Source organism: Dipodomys spectabilis, unplaced genomic scaffold (assembly GCF_019054845.1).
Source record: "Dipodomys spectabilis isolate Male_0828 unplaced genomic scaffold, ASM1905484v1 ptg000134l, whole genome shotgun sequence".
NCBI lineage: Eukaryota > Metazoa > Chordata > Mammalia > Rodentia > Heteromyidae > Dipodomys > Dipodomys spectabilis.
In genome coordinates this window covers 2,497,537-2,512,250 of record NW_024870811.1, presented here as the reverse complement: position 1 = coordinate 2,512,250, position 14,714 = coordinate 2,497,537, and positions in this window count along the sequence as shown.

Here is a 14,714-nt window from a genome sequence, read left to right as displayed (position 1 = left end):
AGAATTGAGCTCTTGTGAATAACAAGTCTGCAAGGTTCCATTTCCCAAATAACCAGCAAAAGCTAGGCTGGACCGGACGCTGGTGCTTCATACCTGTAATCCTAGTTTCTCAGGAGGCTGACATCTGATTATCGTGGTTCAAAGCCAGCCCAGGCAGCAAAGTCTGTTAGACTCATCTCCAATTAACCACTAGAAAACTGGAAGTGGCGTGGCTCAAGTGGTAGAGCGCTCACCTTGACTTAAAGAGCTCAGGGACAGAGCCCAGGCCCAGAGGTCAAGCCCCATGAATGTCAAAAACAAAGCTAGGTGGGAGGCATGACTTAAATGGTAGAGTGACAAGCAAGCAAGCAGAGTCCTTGAGTTCAAACCCTGGTACAAGCTAGCAAGCAAACAAAGATATCCTCAAAATTTCTTTTTTATGAAGGGAAGGAATGGGGTGGTTGTTCCATCAATCTATCCAGGAAAATCATCAGTGATCCTTCTGGCAATCCTCAAGCTGACAGAACTGATATCTTCCCTTTTAAGAGAAGTTTTCTCTCTCTCTCTCTCTCTCTCTCTCTCTCTCTCTCTCTCTCTCTCTCTCTCTCGCTCTGTGTGTGTGTGTGTGTGTGTGTGTGTGTGTGTGTGTGTGTGTATGTCCATTGTGGGGCTTGAATTAAGGGGCTGGGCACTGTCCCTGAGATTTTTGCTCAAAGCTAGTGCTCTACCAATTTGAACCACATTGCCACTTTCAGTTCTGGTGGTTATTTGAAGATGAGCATCTCATAGACTTTTCCTGCCTGGGCTGGCTTTGAACCTCAATCGTCAGTTCTCAGCCTCCTGAGAAGCTAGGATTTTACTCCTGAGAAACCTGTGCCCTGCTAAGGGAAGTCCCTAACCGGATGGTCATCTGAATGCCAATTAGCCATTCTTATCATTCTCTGTCTGATTCGACTCAATTAATGGCTGTGTAATTACTGATAGGTTGTTTAACCTCTGTGCTTCTATTTGAGAAAGTTAACAGTTAACTGCTCAGAGCAGTCCAGATTTCAGTGAATTAATACACAGAAGTTCTATAAAGAGCAGATGTTGGCACACAGTAATATATCAGAAATGTTATTTTTATAACCAAATACAAGTTGTGACAGTTATCCTCACATATTAGAACACATGGGACAAGGAACATTTCACATACCTCTAAGGAAGGAACATCAAAAAGAAGAAGCGCAACTGTGATTGTCAGTAAAAAGAAAACATTATTGTGTATATAGTAATGAATTCATTCATCTAGAGTTTCTATAACTGAGAAGGGCACATTATATATTATTGAAAGCAACAATGTTAAATCACTATTTAGACAAGGCAGAGATCAGCCAGTATCACGGTCATTTGATATAGTTTTTCCAACTTTCCAAAGCTTGACAAGAGAGTACAGAAACAAGGATTTCTCAACATGGTTGGCCAATCTGGATGCTCTATGGTGCAGTACCAGCAGTTCAACTAAGCAGTTCAGCTTAATAACAGCTATAGTCAGTGGAGATTTGTTGACTAGCCCTCATGGAGATTGCCATCTCTCAGAGAGATCACACAATCTCTTTGTCTTTTATGAATGCTACAGTATCTCCAATAAATATGAAGATTGGGATGATGCTATAATTTATTCTGTTACTCAGCCTTATATCACCCAACTATATATAAAAGTTCATTGCTTCATAAAAAATATTATATGTTCTGAGAGGTATCAAGTTAACGTACTTTGCCAACATTCATATAAATTTACATCTCTTTATTTAGGCAACGCACTGCTTAAGTCATCATATTAACTATTAATCCTAATTTTACAGCATATTTTGTAGTTTTTATTCAGAAAAATAGAAAAAAGAATAGGAACAGGTTGGACTCTTCATCTCGAAAGGCTAGGACTACTTACTGAGAATCAGCAAGGAGCAACCAACCTTCTGGCAGGGATGGAGGCTACAAAGATGTGGGGTTGGAGGTGGGCTTTTATGGGGTCTGAACCAGGGGGCAGAGGTTATCATAGAGGTTATCAAAAGGCTATTAGGGCTGAGAGAGGTGGAGACTTTCAATCAGCTCATAGTGGAATGTTGAAGCCAGGCTTGGGTCAGACTGCCCTGCCTGCACATCAAGTCCACACGTACCTGGGCTTTGCATGGTGTACATGTGTGCCTGAGGCAGTAGGGAGGTGGTCAATCCTTCATATTCCATCTTTAGATACATAAGAAGATTGGGACAAGAGGGGAGAAGTAAGTCCTCCATATAGGGTCTTCGGATAGACAAAATGATTGGGTTGGAAGAATAGACCAGGAAAGAGTTCTTAGACTCTTCTTTGGAGATGCATTGTCTGGTCCTATTGGGGATTTATTATCCAAAATGTCCTGTTTGGAATTTATGTTTCAGTTGGGATTTTCTAGCAGAGGTATCATCCCAGACCTGACCTTTCCTTTCCCATTTTTTTTTGTCGGTCATGGGACTTTAACTCTGGGCCTAGGTGCTATCCTTCAGCCCTTCAGCTCAAGGCTAGTGCTCTACCACTTGAGCCACACTGCCACTTCTAATTTTCTGGTGGTTAATTGGAGAGAAGCATCTCACACACTTTCCTGCCTGAGCTGGCTTTGAACTGTGATCCTCAGATCTCAGCCTCTTGAGTAGCTGGGATGACAGGAGTGAGCCAACAGTACCCGGCTTTGGTCCTGCACTTTAGATTATGTCAGGGATGAAGTATTCCTGAGAATCAGGAAGGGTCCGGGGATGGGAGCGGTGGGAGGTGATCAGTCATGGGAGCAATGTGGAGTTATGAGAACAAATCAGATTCCCATCATGTTTGAATAGCAAATTAATACTTTTGATAATCACCAAACATTGTGATAAATCCTATGATAAGTCACAGTGATAACAACAGGTATTTCTATAGTGCTAACCAGATGCTAGGCACTATGTATACATTCGCTCCCTTACACATACACACACTCCTCACAACAACCCTGTAGCATAAGTACTATATTGTTACCATTTTACACATGAAGAAAACAGAACCACTGAAGAAAGATTAAATAACTTGTCCAGTCTGGTGAGTGGTGGAGCTAAAATTTGTACTAAGCACTCCGGGTCCAAGTCTATGCTCTTTAGACACACTGCCTTGGGCAGATGAAAAATGAGTAAAAGTTCTAATGGTTGGAAGGTGAAGATGAGTGGAAGAAGTATAGAGAACAGGAAATCAATACTTGTGAAAGTATGTCAGATGTGAGGATAGTGGTGGAGGACATGTGTGTCTGAGATTAAAAATAAGAGACATGAGGTGAACCCAGGAAAGCACAGGTGGAACTGGGGTTCCTGTGGAGGCCAGACCATGTAGGACTGTGCAGGTCACATCAGAAGCTAAAAAAGAACAGGAAATCACTGGGCGGGGGGGAGGACGGAGAGGGCACAGCAGTCTGAATGCCACTTTGGCATACAAGGTGAAAATGCAGGGAGCCACGTGACAGCTGGATGACTGTGCTTTTGGAGGTAAGGTACAAATCACACAGGGCAGAAGGAAGGATTGAATTTGGGAGAGAGAGTCACAAAGGGAGCTCCATGGGTAATTCTTAGGGTTCTAGTTTGTGGGAAACCACTAAGAAGGCTCAGAGGCTTTTAATGAAAGTAATTTGCTAAATCCTGGAGATGTGGAGTACAAGGAATATTTGGGATCAGGGGAGGTGTCCAGAAGTATACTGAAGGAAGGATTCAGAGATAATTTCTGGAGCTATACCTGACTGTTTAAGGCACAGGATACATAAGATCCTACAAACGGGCTCTAGAAGAAGAGAAGCTGAAGGAAATGGCATTTAAAAAGACATACAAGACAACGATGAGCCTGCAAAGGAGAATCTGAGAGGCAGAAGGAAAACCAGTACAGTGATGTCAGAAACCATTGAGAGGATATGTTTAAGAAATCAATAAAGTCCAATGCTTCTGAGAACCAAGAAGACTCAGGTTGAAACATCCATTACATCAGGAGACATGGTTACAAATTGCAGAAGGACGAAAGGGAAGGAGTGAAGTGAGGAATGAGGATGTGGTATGGAAATTAAGAAAGAATGCACACAACTCAGAAAGTGGGACGCATGAGAGAATGGAGGGTCAAGAGAAGGGTCAGCAGATTTCTGAGTGTCAAGCATCAGTAGCTCACAACTATAATCCTAACTACTCAGGAGAGATCTGAGATCTGAGAACCACAGTTCAAAGCCAGTCTGGATACACAAATCCTTCAGACTCTTATCTCCAATTAACCAGCAATAAGTGCATAACTGGAGGCATGACTCTAGCAGATGGTGCCAGTCATGAGCAAAAATCCAAGTGAGAACACAAGTCCCTGAGTTCAAGTCCCAGCACCAGCATGAGAATGACCATGTTTAAAATGTTGATTTTAAGACCAGAGCTGGGAGAAAGAGATGAAGACAGGTGGGGAGGGGGGAGCCAGAAGTATGAAACTTCTATGAAGTAGAGAGAGAAAAGACCAAAAGCTTGAAGAGCTGTGAGAAAATAGTCTTTTACCAGGAGGGCAGGAAGCTACAAGGTGAGTGTCTATAGATAGGTTTGTACCTTTGACAGTGAGAAAACTGTGAAGTTCCCATCTGATGGCTCCCACCTTGTTTATGACACAAAGATGCACAGGAGAATGAAAGAGAAGGTGAGAGGAAAGAGGGAAAGGGTAGTGTCAGAGTTCTGAGCAGACAAGAAGGAATAAGCTGTAAAGGTGTTAAAAGTGAAACATTGAAATGGATTGCTAGGTGGAACTGAGGGATCATTTCAGAATACTGGGAGTCAAGACATGCAGAGGTTTCAAATGATTACAGTGCCTGCCTGTGGGTACAGGCAGGGAGGACAACTGTGAGGAGTCATCCAGCTGGGGTTTGGCTAAGAGAGATCCCACACGAACTCCAAAAGACAAGTGGACTTAAGGTACAAACCTGAGAGATATGGACCAGGCACCTAAGCTACAAGAAGAAAAGAGAGAAAATAAGGACTTGGGGAGAGTAACAGGGACAGAAGTAAAATGAGTTGAACAAGCTATTGATGGAAAGAGGTGGGTAAAGAACAGTACATTTGAACTGAACCCATTAATTTCATTAAAGCCCAATAGAAGTGCACACAAGTGGGTCATGGTGTATGTTAGCTCTTCAGAAGACTGAGATCCAGAGGATTGCAACTTGAAGCCAGCCCAGGGAAAAAGTCTGTTAATCTCCATCTCCAAAATAACCAGCAGAAACCAAATGGTATAGCACTAGCTGTCAGCAAGCTGAGCAAGAGCTCAAGGCTCCAGTTCAAACCCCAGTACTTAAAAAAAATTAAATCACTCATTAGCCATTGTGTAGATTTTAAGTCAAAGCCCAGCAAAACAAGAACCAGGAAATGGGTGCTCGTAAGAGGGGAAGGAGTGTGGGGAAGCAAGGGGAGAAGGGTAGATGAAGGGGGAAGGGTGGAGAATGCAGGCAAGAATCCATACCACAGAACAGACAAAAAGGGGATGTGTGAAGATGTTGACATGGTGACACAAATCCAGATGCAAAGAACACACAAACTGCTTTGTTAAATTGCAAAACATTCAATAAATAACCTAGAATTAACATAAGTAAAGGAAGGAGTGATTTGGAGGATTGGGAGAGAACGCTGAAAGGGTAACATTGATCAAGACACACTGTATTCATAAACCAACGGTTTTGTACAACTACCTAAGGATAACAAAAATATTTTTAAAAAGGAAGCAAAGAATGACTATGGTCATACTGATGCCATCTACTGTTAGCCAGAAAAAAATGGGAATGCAAGTTGCAGAACCCAAATAAGATGACTAAGTTAAAAAAAATTACTCATTAGATAGTGTGAACTAGATTGCTCCTTATTAATACATTAAGAAGATGTATGAAAACATTACAACCCAATAAGGAAAATATGCGAAACTCCCTACTTGGCTGGAGACTCCTCTTCCAGGGCACCAGGGTCTCTTTGTCCTCTGAGGCTACTTCCTTTGGGACCCTTAACTCCACAACACTGAAAAACAGCAAAAGACTCTGCAGTCATATGAATGCATTTACATCAATGTTTTTACAAACATACAATCACAAAAACAAATTTTAATGACCCATTTCTTCTTTTTCCATAAAAAGCAGTATTAGGGTTTGAACTTAAGAGCATTGCATCAAACAAGATTTTCCTACTTATGCTTCCTACATAGCTGAGATTACAGATGTATACCCCCATGCCTGGCTTGTTGATATTCAGTCTATTTCCCCAGATAGCCTCAAACCATGATCCTCCCAAGTCTCTAGAGATTACAAGTGAGAATCATTGAGCTCAACATTAGTGTCTTCTTTTCTTTTTTTTGGGGGGGTGGGGTCCGGTTTTGGGGCCTGAACTCTGGGCCTGGGCGCTGTCCCTCAGCTGTTCAGCTCAAGGCTAGCACTCTAGGACTTGAGCCACAGCGCCACTTCTGGCTTTTTTGTTTTTGCTTATGTGGTGCTGAGGAATTGAACCCAGGGTCTCATGCATTGTAAGGCAACTGCTCTACCACTGAACCACCTTCCCAGCCCCTAGTGTCTTATTCTTAAGGGTTTGCTTTTCGAGGAGTTCTGTATAGATACAGCTGCCACAGCAAAATAAATTTCTTATCCATATAAATTTTCAGAATGTGAAAAGTTATTTTATAAATAGAAATTTCCATAAATAATCTAAAACTAAGAATGCTATAGGTCAGGCACCAATGGCTCATGTCTATAATCCTAGCTACCCAGGAGACTAAGATTAAGAATCACAGTTCAATGCCAGCCTGGGCAGGAAAGTATGTGAGAGTCTTATCTCCAGTTAATTATCAGAAAACCGGAAATGGAGCTGTGGCTCAAAGTGGTAGAACACTAGCTTTAGTGCATTAGCCTAGGCCCTGAGTTCAAGCCCTACAATAACCAAGAAACAGAGAAAGAGAAGGGAGAGAGTGAATGGACTTTAAATGAATCAAAACTCTTATTATCGTAGAAAATTCCAGCTACTTAAAGGAACCATAAGCTGAGTACACAGTGTTCATACCTGTAACCCTAGTACTCAGGAAGCAGAGGACTGCAGTTTGAAGTCAGCCCAGGCAACAAGGTCTGTGAGACTCCAGTTAATCAGCACAAAGGAAGTGGATTGGTGGCTCAAGTGGTAGAGCACTAGTCTTAATGACCCAGGTCCTCAGTTCAAGCACCATGATTAGCATGAGAGACAGAAAGACAGACAGAGAGAAAGAGAGAGCACACCATTAATACTCATTTGTTTCTTTTTTCCATTCCTGGGGCTTGAACTCAGGGCCTGGGCACTACTCCTGAGCTTCTTTTACTCAAGGCTAGCACTCTATCACTGGAGACACAGCGTCACTTCTTGCCTTTTCTGTTTATGTGGTACTAAGGAATCCAACAAAGAGCTTCATGCTTGCTAGGTGAGCTCTCTACCACTAAGCCACATTCCCAGCCTCAACCCATAAATATTCTTAAACTACAAGTATTAAATACACTCCCTAAAAAATAAGACTATGTTGGGCCTGGCACCACAGTAAAAGGTAAAAGACCAAGAAACCAACAAAATTCTGGTTAAGTGTGCACATCTGTCACATCAGCTACACAAACATGGGAGCTCTTATTTGGTGGGCTGTGGTCAGGGTAGACTGGGCAAAAAGCTACTTTATTCAAACAATGTTGAAAAAGGTTTGGGGGCATGACTCAAGTTACGGAACCTCTGCTTGACTAGTGCAAGGGCCCTGAGTTCAAACCTAGTACTACCAAAGGAAGAAAAAGACCGTCCAAACAAGTTCAGAAAATGGCAATAAGGGAGAAATATATTTTACAAAAAGGATCACATATGATTATAAATATGCTGGTAATAATTAATCCAGCAAAACAAGACTTTGAATTAATTTATGTCGTATTTCATTTTAATATACCAACTACAGACTGGAAATGACAGCATAATGAAAATTTAAATTTTAATGCACATGACCTCATTCTTTTCCTTTCTGTATTGACATTTATACTACTTGAACATTACATTTTATGAAGCCCCAGAAAAAGAAATCTTGGTAAATTGTTAACATCCATTTGCAGAATTGGATGTGTGGTTCAAGTGACACAGTGCTTGGTCGAACAAGCCAACTTCAATTCCCAACACTGCTGGGAAAAAATTACAGTCACATATGGAACCCAGCATTTTTTTCTACCTAGGTCAGAAAAAAAAGTTTTGAATGATGGCTTTTTAAGGTTTTAAATACATATAAATTAAACTGCATTAATAAAATACATCTCAACTTAAATATTTTAAGCATGTAAAAATTCTAAGCATGTAGAAACTGCAATCAATTTTTAAAAACCCTTAAAATTAAAGGAAGTACTCTTAAGGAAGGAACCCAAAGGTGCAATGAATGCCTCTGTGCCAGTGAACATATAAAATAATATTTATCGAATGAATTCCAAGAAATGGCAACAAGTTTTCAACATTTTTCACATTGTTGATGAAGATGGTTGTTTTTGCTTTTTGGCCTTTGTTTCTTGTTTGTTCGTTTTTTTTTGTCTGTGTGTTCCTTTAGCTGTCTTTGGGGTGTAGGAGGGCACAAAGAAATGGAAGCACCAGGGCTGAACAAAGGCAGCAATGGTACTCAGTAGACACTATCAGGAAAATGACTTGTACAACTATACAATTTGTAGGTAGAGATGGGGGAGGGAAATGGAAAGACAAAGGAAGGGGTGAAATTGCCCCCAAAGAAATATATTCATTATCTGCTTATGAAATAGTAACCCCCTCCTGGACATCTCTTTAATAATTAAAAACAGGGACTGGGAAGGTAACTTAGTGTTAGAGTGCTTGCCTTTCATGCGTGTGACCCTGGGTTGGATTCCTTAGCACCACATAACCAGAAAAAAAGCCAGAAGTGGTGATGTGGCTCAAGTGGTAGAGTATTCGCCTTGATCTGAAGAGCTGAGGGACAGCACCGAAACCTAGGGTTCAGGCCCACGTTGGACCAAAAAAAAAGAAGACAAACTCTTATTACAAAGCCCAGGCTGCATCCTACAACCCTCCTGCTCAACCCCAAGTTTTAAGATTACAGGTATGGATAACTATACTTAGCTGGAACAGTTTTCTGGTAATACTGGGATTTAAAAAAAAAAACTCAGCCCATTAAGCTTTCTAGGCTTGTGCTGCATCAATTAAACCATACACCTAACCCAGGGCTCCAACTTTTGAAAGCCCTTTGGGGATTCCTTCAGTGACACCCAGGTACATACACCCCCGGGGAAGGCAAACACGGAATTTTGGGCTCTATTACACTTGCTCACTTAACTCAGGCCCTCCTAGAGACATTGCCAGAAGAATTAGTGAAGCCACTGGTTTACAGTAGAAATTCCCCATAGGAGAGAACACTGGGAATTTTTAGAGGCACTTCTGTTTGACACAGAAGAGCAGTAGCCTGTGCTTGTGCCTGTGACTGACACATGGTAGGTAGAAGCTGAACACCCCAGAGTTCACAAGCAAATTCACAGAAGCCACAGACCAATATAACAGTGGGAGCTGAGGCCCCTGTGGGCCAGCAGCCAGCATCTACTCCATCCCTCCTCCTATGCATGATCTTTGTTTCTTCAGTCCAACTACATTGAACACATCTCCGCCTCTCTCACTGTTATCCAGGCGATCCTAATTCTAACTTTCACCTTCACCAACCTTCAGCTGCCACTTCCATGCCAAGTCTAAACCTCTGGCAGAGTAAGGTAGACCTACCCCATAGGGATGACAGGTGTGTCAGGGGCCCAGGCACATCCACTCCACCTTTCAAGAGCACCGACTATATCCCAAAGAAATTTCACTTTCTTTCTCTTTACACATGCCAAAGCATGATAAACTATGTGCTTTCACCTCCACCTCAAGGGGTCTTTAATGAGGAAGAACAAGGAAGAATGAAGGAGAAGAGAAATGGAAGAAGGCAAGACACTCATTCACACTTGGAGCCCAGCTTCCCCAGCCTTGTCCTCTGTTTCTCACTGCCACTCAGGGAGCTCCATGGAAAAAGGAACAATAATATCTGGGAAGGACACTGCCAAAGCCAGGCATCTGATGGACAGTATACAGCCAAAGCCAGGCAGCCGACAGGATACAGCCAAAGCCAGGCACCAGGCCAACAGCCCTGTGGTCATGAGAGTCCCTCTCTGATACAGCACTACGTCTCTGGTGCCAACTTGCAGATTGCATACAATGAACAATGAAGAACAACACAGTTTAATTCAGGTTCCAGAATCCCCTGCCTCTACCAGCTAGGCCACAAATCCTCAGATATTTGCATCAACTAAAGACTTTTTAAGATAAAGTTTGCCAATTTCTTAAGTGACCAGTAATCACACAACTGTCAACTATCACTCATAGAAATGTTTTAACACCAAAAAGAATATAGAGGACTTCTCCTCAGAAGACAGGGCTTGTCAAGAAGGGTAGTTTACAATACAGAGCTCTAAGGAACACTTACTCCAACACTAATCAGGCCAGTTACAGAAACCTCTTCTGTTCCCTTGCTCATCTGCTTTAGGACGTCACTGCAGAATGGCTCCAGACATGGAGGGGAAGGTGATAGGAAGAGGAGCTGAAGGCAAAGCGAAGGAGAGGTATGATACAGTAGTCAGTGCAGTGGTACCCAGGACAGTGGAGGACCCCTCCCCTCCTACAGGCCCAGCGACCTAGTCTCAACTGGGACTGAGCCCACACACCCCAACCCCAGCCCTAGAATCTGGACTCCTCCAGAAGGCCTGCCCACTTTGTAAGCATTCCCAAGAACTTGAAGTTAAACAGAACTCAAGTCAGGGCAAATATGTAGTTGGAATCACTGCACAGTACACAAATGGCCCCCATATGTTGATGCAGTGAAATGCCCAGTACTGCTTCTCCGCCCTGATTTCTCACAGTGCTGATGGAAACCTATGCTTACAAAATATCCTCCTCATGAAAGAGGAAGACACACTGATGCTCTTCCTCCCAGTCTCTCCAAGAACGTCATCAGCATCCACTAGTCCATGTGTGGGAGCACAATGTTGAGCATTCAACCAGGAGGAGAGCAGTCACTAGGAAAGGATATGCACCAGGAGGAGAGCACTCACTCACCAGGAAATGAGCACTCATGAGGAAAAGAGCACTCACCAGGGTGAGGAAACCTTTGTTACAAAGATATACAGCATTCCCTGGCCTCCTACAATCACCCCAAATATGTCAGTATACCAGGATGAAATCTGGAGGACAGATAGCTGTCTCAATGACATAGGATGGGAACAAGCCCTACTTAGGCCAAAGTGTCTCCATAGACATCACCCTTAACAGTCTATCCCTCCAGGCTGCTTACCTGAGCTATTCAGGACTTGACCAGGTCTCTCTGTGCCCAGGTATCTACCCAGACACCTCACAGGGCACACACAGTTCACATGCCTGTTCTGCTGCTACTGCATCTGTAGAGAACCTGGAACAGAAGTGGAAAAGTCCTTCCATTGTCTAAAAAATGAAGCTCAAATTCCTCATGCTGGAAAAGATGGTAGTGTTTCTCCCCAAGTCTTCCATGGCCAACATCCTTCTGGAAGGCAAAGAAAAGTCAGAGCCAACCTCCCACACCCCATCAAATGTCGCAGACAGTAGATTTTTGAATAACCTCTTCCCCTAAATGCCCTCTGAGCCCACAGGCACAATCTCCACAGTTATTTGAGCCAGAATTGTCAGTTTCCAAAGGGAAATGAGGCATACAAGCATATCACCAAGTCCATGTGAGAGCCGGCCTGCATGCAAGCACAGAACGGGCCATAAGTAGAGATGGTCAGGGCTGGGAAGGTGGCTTAGTGGCAGAGCGCTTGCCTTGCATGCATGAGGCCCTGGGTTCGATTTCTCAGCACCACATAAGCAAAAAAAAAAAAAAAAAAAAGAAGAGGTGGTCAGCAACCTGGAACAAACCCCACAGGATCACCCACAACAAGTATGGCCTCTGGAAGTCAGAAACAAGGCATGTAAGGGCAGGATAAGGGCCGTGGTTAAACATGAACAACAGCCAGTTCACCACTCCTTCTGACTTACAGCTACACATCCACGATCAACAAGCCTCACAAGAACTAAACCTCAGATGAAGATTAAGGACATTCCAGCACACAGGGAAGTCTTCAAGATTCAAGGATATGTACACTGAAATGTTTCTAATCCAAGAAAGAGAATTAGAACAACGATCAAAGCAAAGGAATTCATACTGCTGACGCACTGAATGGTATTACCACTTAAATGGTATTACATCCTAAAAATGGCCACAACAAATAAAAATTGACACAAGGATCAATCTTCCCAAGAAAAGTGATTTTTGTTATTGCTGTTTAGTCAAAGGCAAACTTGTATGCCTAATTTATGGCTCTGTGTTAACAGAAATGGAAAAAGCCAATCTGGGGAATAATTCAAGCTCAAAGCAGGCTAAACAGAGGTAGAAGTAGAGAACAAAGAACAGAGGTAAGGTCAGATGTATAAGGTCTTGCAGCCATTGTAGGATCTGGTCATTCCTTCCTGCTATCTTTGATAAATCAATGAAAACATTCAGAAGGCAAAAGAAGGTAGGCTAACCAGCAAGCTTAGAGTAAAATACAAAGAATCTTGCCCTAAAATCTTTCTTTCACCAGGATATTTCAAAAGATTTTAAAAATTGGACTATTTTGAGTAAGATAGCTCATTCCTGTAATCTCACGTCTTTGGGAGACATAGGTAGAAGGAAGGGGGAAGTGAGAACCTATCAGAAAAATAAAGCAGAAAGAGCCAAGGTGGGAGTTATGGCTCAGAGGTTGAAGTACCTGTATACCAAGGGCAATGCTCTGGGTTCAAACCCCAGTACTCCAAAAAATTTGAATAAATAAGCCAGGCACCCCATAATCCAAGCACTCAGGAAGAAGAGGCAGGAGGACAGCTAGTCCAAAGTCCAGCCTAAGGCACACAGCAAGAACTGTTCTCAAGATAGTTAAGAGAATAACGTGTTTATCTCTGAATTCCCCATTTAACAAGGGCTTTAGCATCAGTTCCCCATACACAGCACAAAAAAAAAATGAGAGGAGAAGAGAGGATGGCCGCATGAATGAATACATGTATGTGGTCAGAGTCAACGGAACTCTGTCACCCTGCCCCCCACTTCTAAGCCTAAATCCATTCAATTGTCAAGACAGGATGGGAACCACATTTTCAGTCCTCCTCTCCTACACAATGTTGACACCTTCCTAGGGTAACCTACCAGAACATAACAACATATGTTCAACTCCTGGGAACCTGATCCCTCCAGTCTAGCAACGAGGTGCCAGGGCAGGCTGCACATGCACATCAACTCACATATCTTGTGGCTGCTCCTGTCCACTGCCAACTACCCAAGGCATTTCCTCAGCAGCACACTGGGAATTAGGCACACTGCCCCCCTAATGTGGCACAGAAATGAGCCCAGTGTAGCAATGACCTCAGGAGGAAAGTGAGTTCAAGGATGGCCTGGGATTGATTGAGACACTGTCTCATTTCTCAAAAAAAAATGTCTTTCAGAGAAGATATGGCCAGAAAGCCTGCCACAGCCTGGCCACACCAATACTGTCATGAGTCTACCTACTTGAGAGAAGCTCCCAGTGGGCCACCCTGAACCCCAAGGGAACTCCTTCAAGGTGGAGTGCACAGCTCAGAACATGCTGAGCCTCTAATGGGGGTAATGTAAATGGCAGAGTGTCTGGGCAGACCAGGTCTAGGGGCTGAGGTCCGGACATGGTCTGGGTGAGGGGCCAAGAGCCAGCTGGCTGAGGCTGGGAAAACCCCAAAGCGAGGGGCCAAAGTCTGCCAGCCCTGGTTTTAGGGAGGTCAGGGGCCAAGGGCCAGAAAGATACTCAAGGCAACCTAGGCAGAGGGGCTGGGATCCAGATAGGGTCTTGGGCCACCCAGGGTGAGTGGCCCAGGGCTGGCTGGCAGGATCTGCAGGCATCTCGAGATGAGTGAACAACAGGGGCCAACAGGGGTCCCCAGGCAGCTGGGCTGAGGGGCTGAGGGCCAGGGTGGGGTCTCAGGCACCTGGGACAAGGGGGCAGGGTTCCCGCGAAATCTATGAGAAGGGGTGCAAGGCCAGTCGGATTCAGGAACAGCCATGCCAGGTCCCAAAGTCAGCCTCTTACTTTCCTTCCCAGGACCAGTACTCTACTGCAAGCACATGCCATGTTCTCCATGTATAGTCCACTGTGCATCAATACTCCACCGCATGTACATGTCATGTTCTCCATGTACAGTCCACTCTGTGTAAATACTCCACTGTGTGCACAAGCCATGTTCTCCGGGTACAGTCCACTGTGTGTAAATATTCCACTGTGTGTACTTGCAGTGTTATTGGTGTACAGCACACTGGTGTAAATTCTCCACTACATGCACAAATTGTGTTCCCTGTGTCCAGTCCATTGTGTGTAAATACTCCACTGTGTGCTCATGCCATGTTTTCTGTGTACAGCCCATGATGTGTCAATACTCCACTGTGTACACATTTCATATTCTCCGTGTACAGCCCATGGCATGTACATACTCCATTGCAGTTACATGTGGTATTCTCTGTGTACAGTCATCCGCCAAGGAGTCCTTAGGATGCTTCCAGCTTCATTGATTATGCTGAACAATGTTGTACGAACATAGGTGTGTCTGTCCCAGCCTTCTAC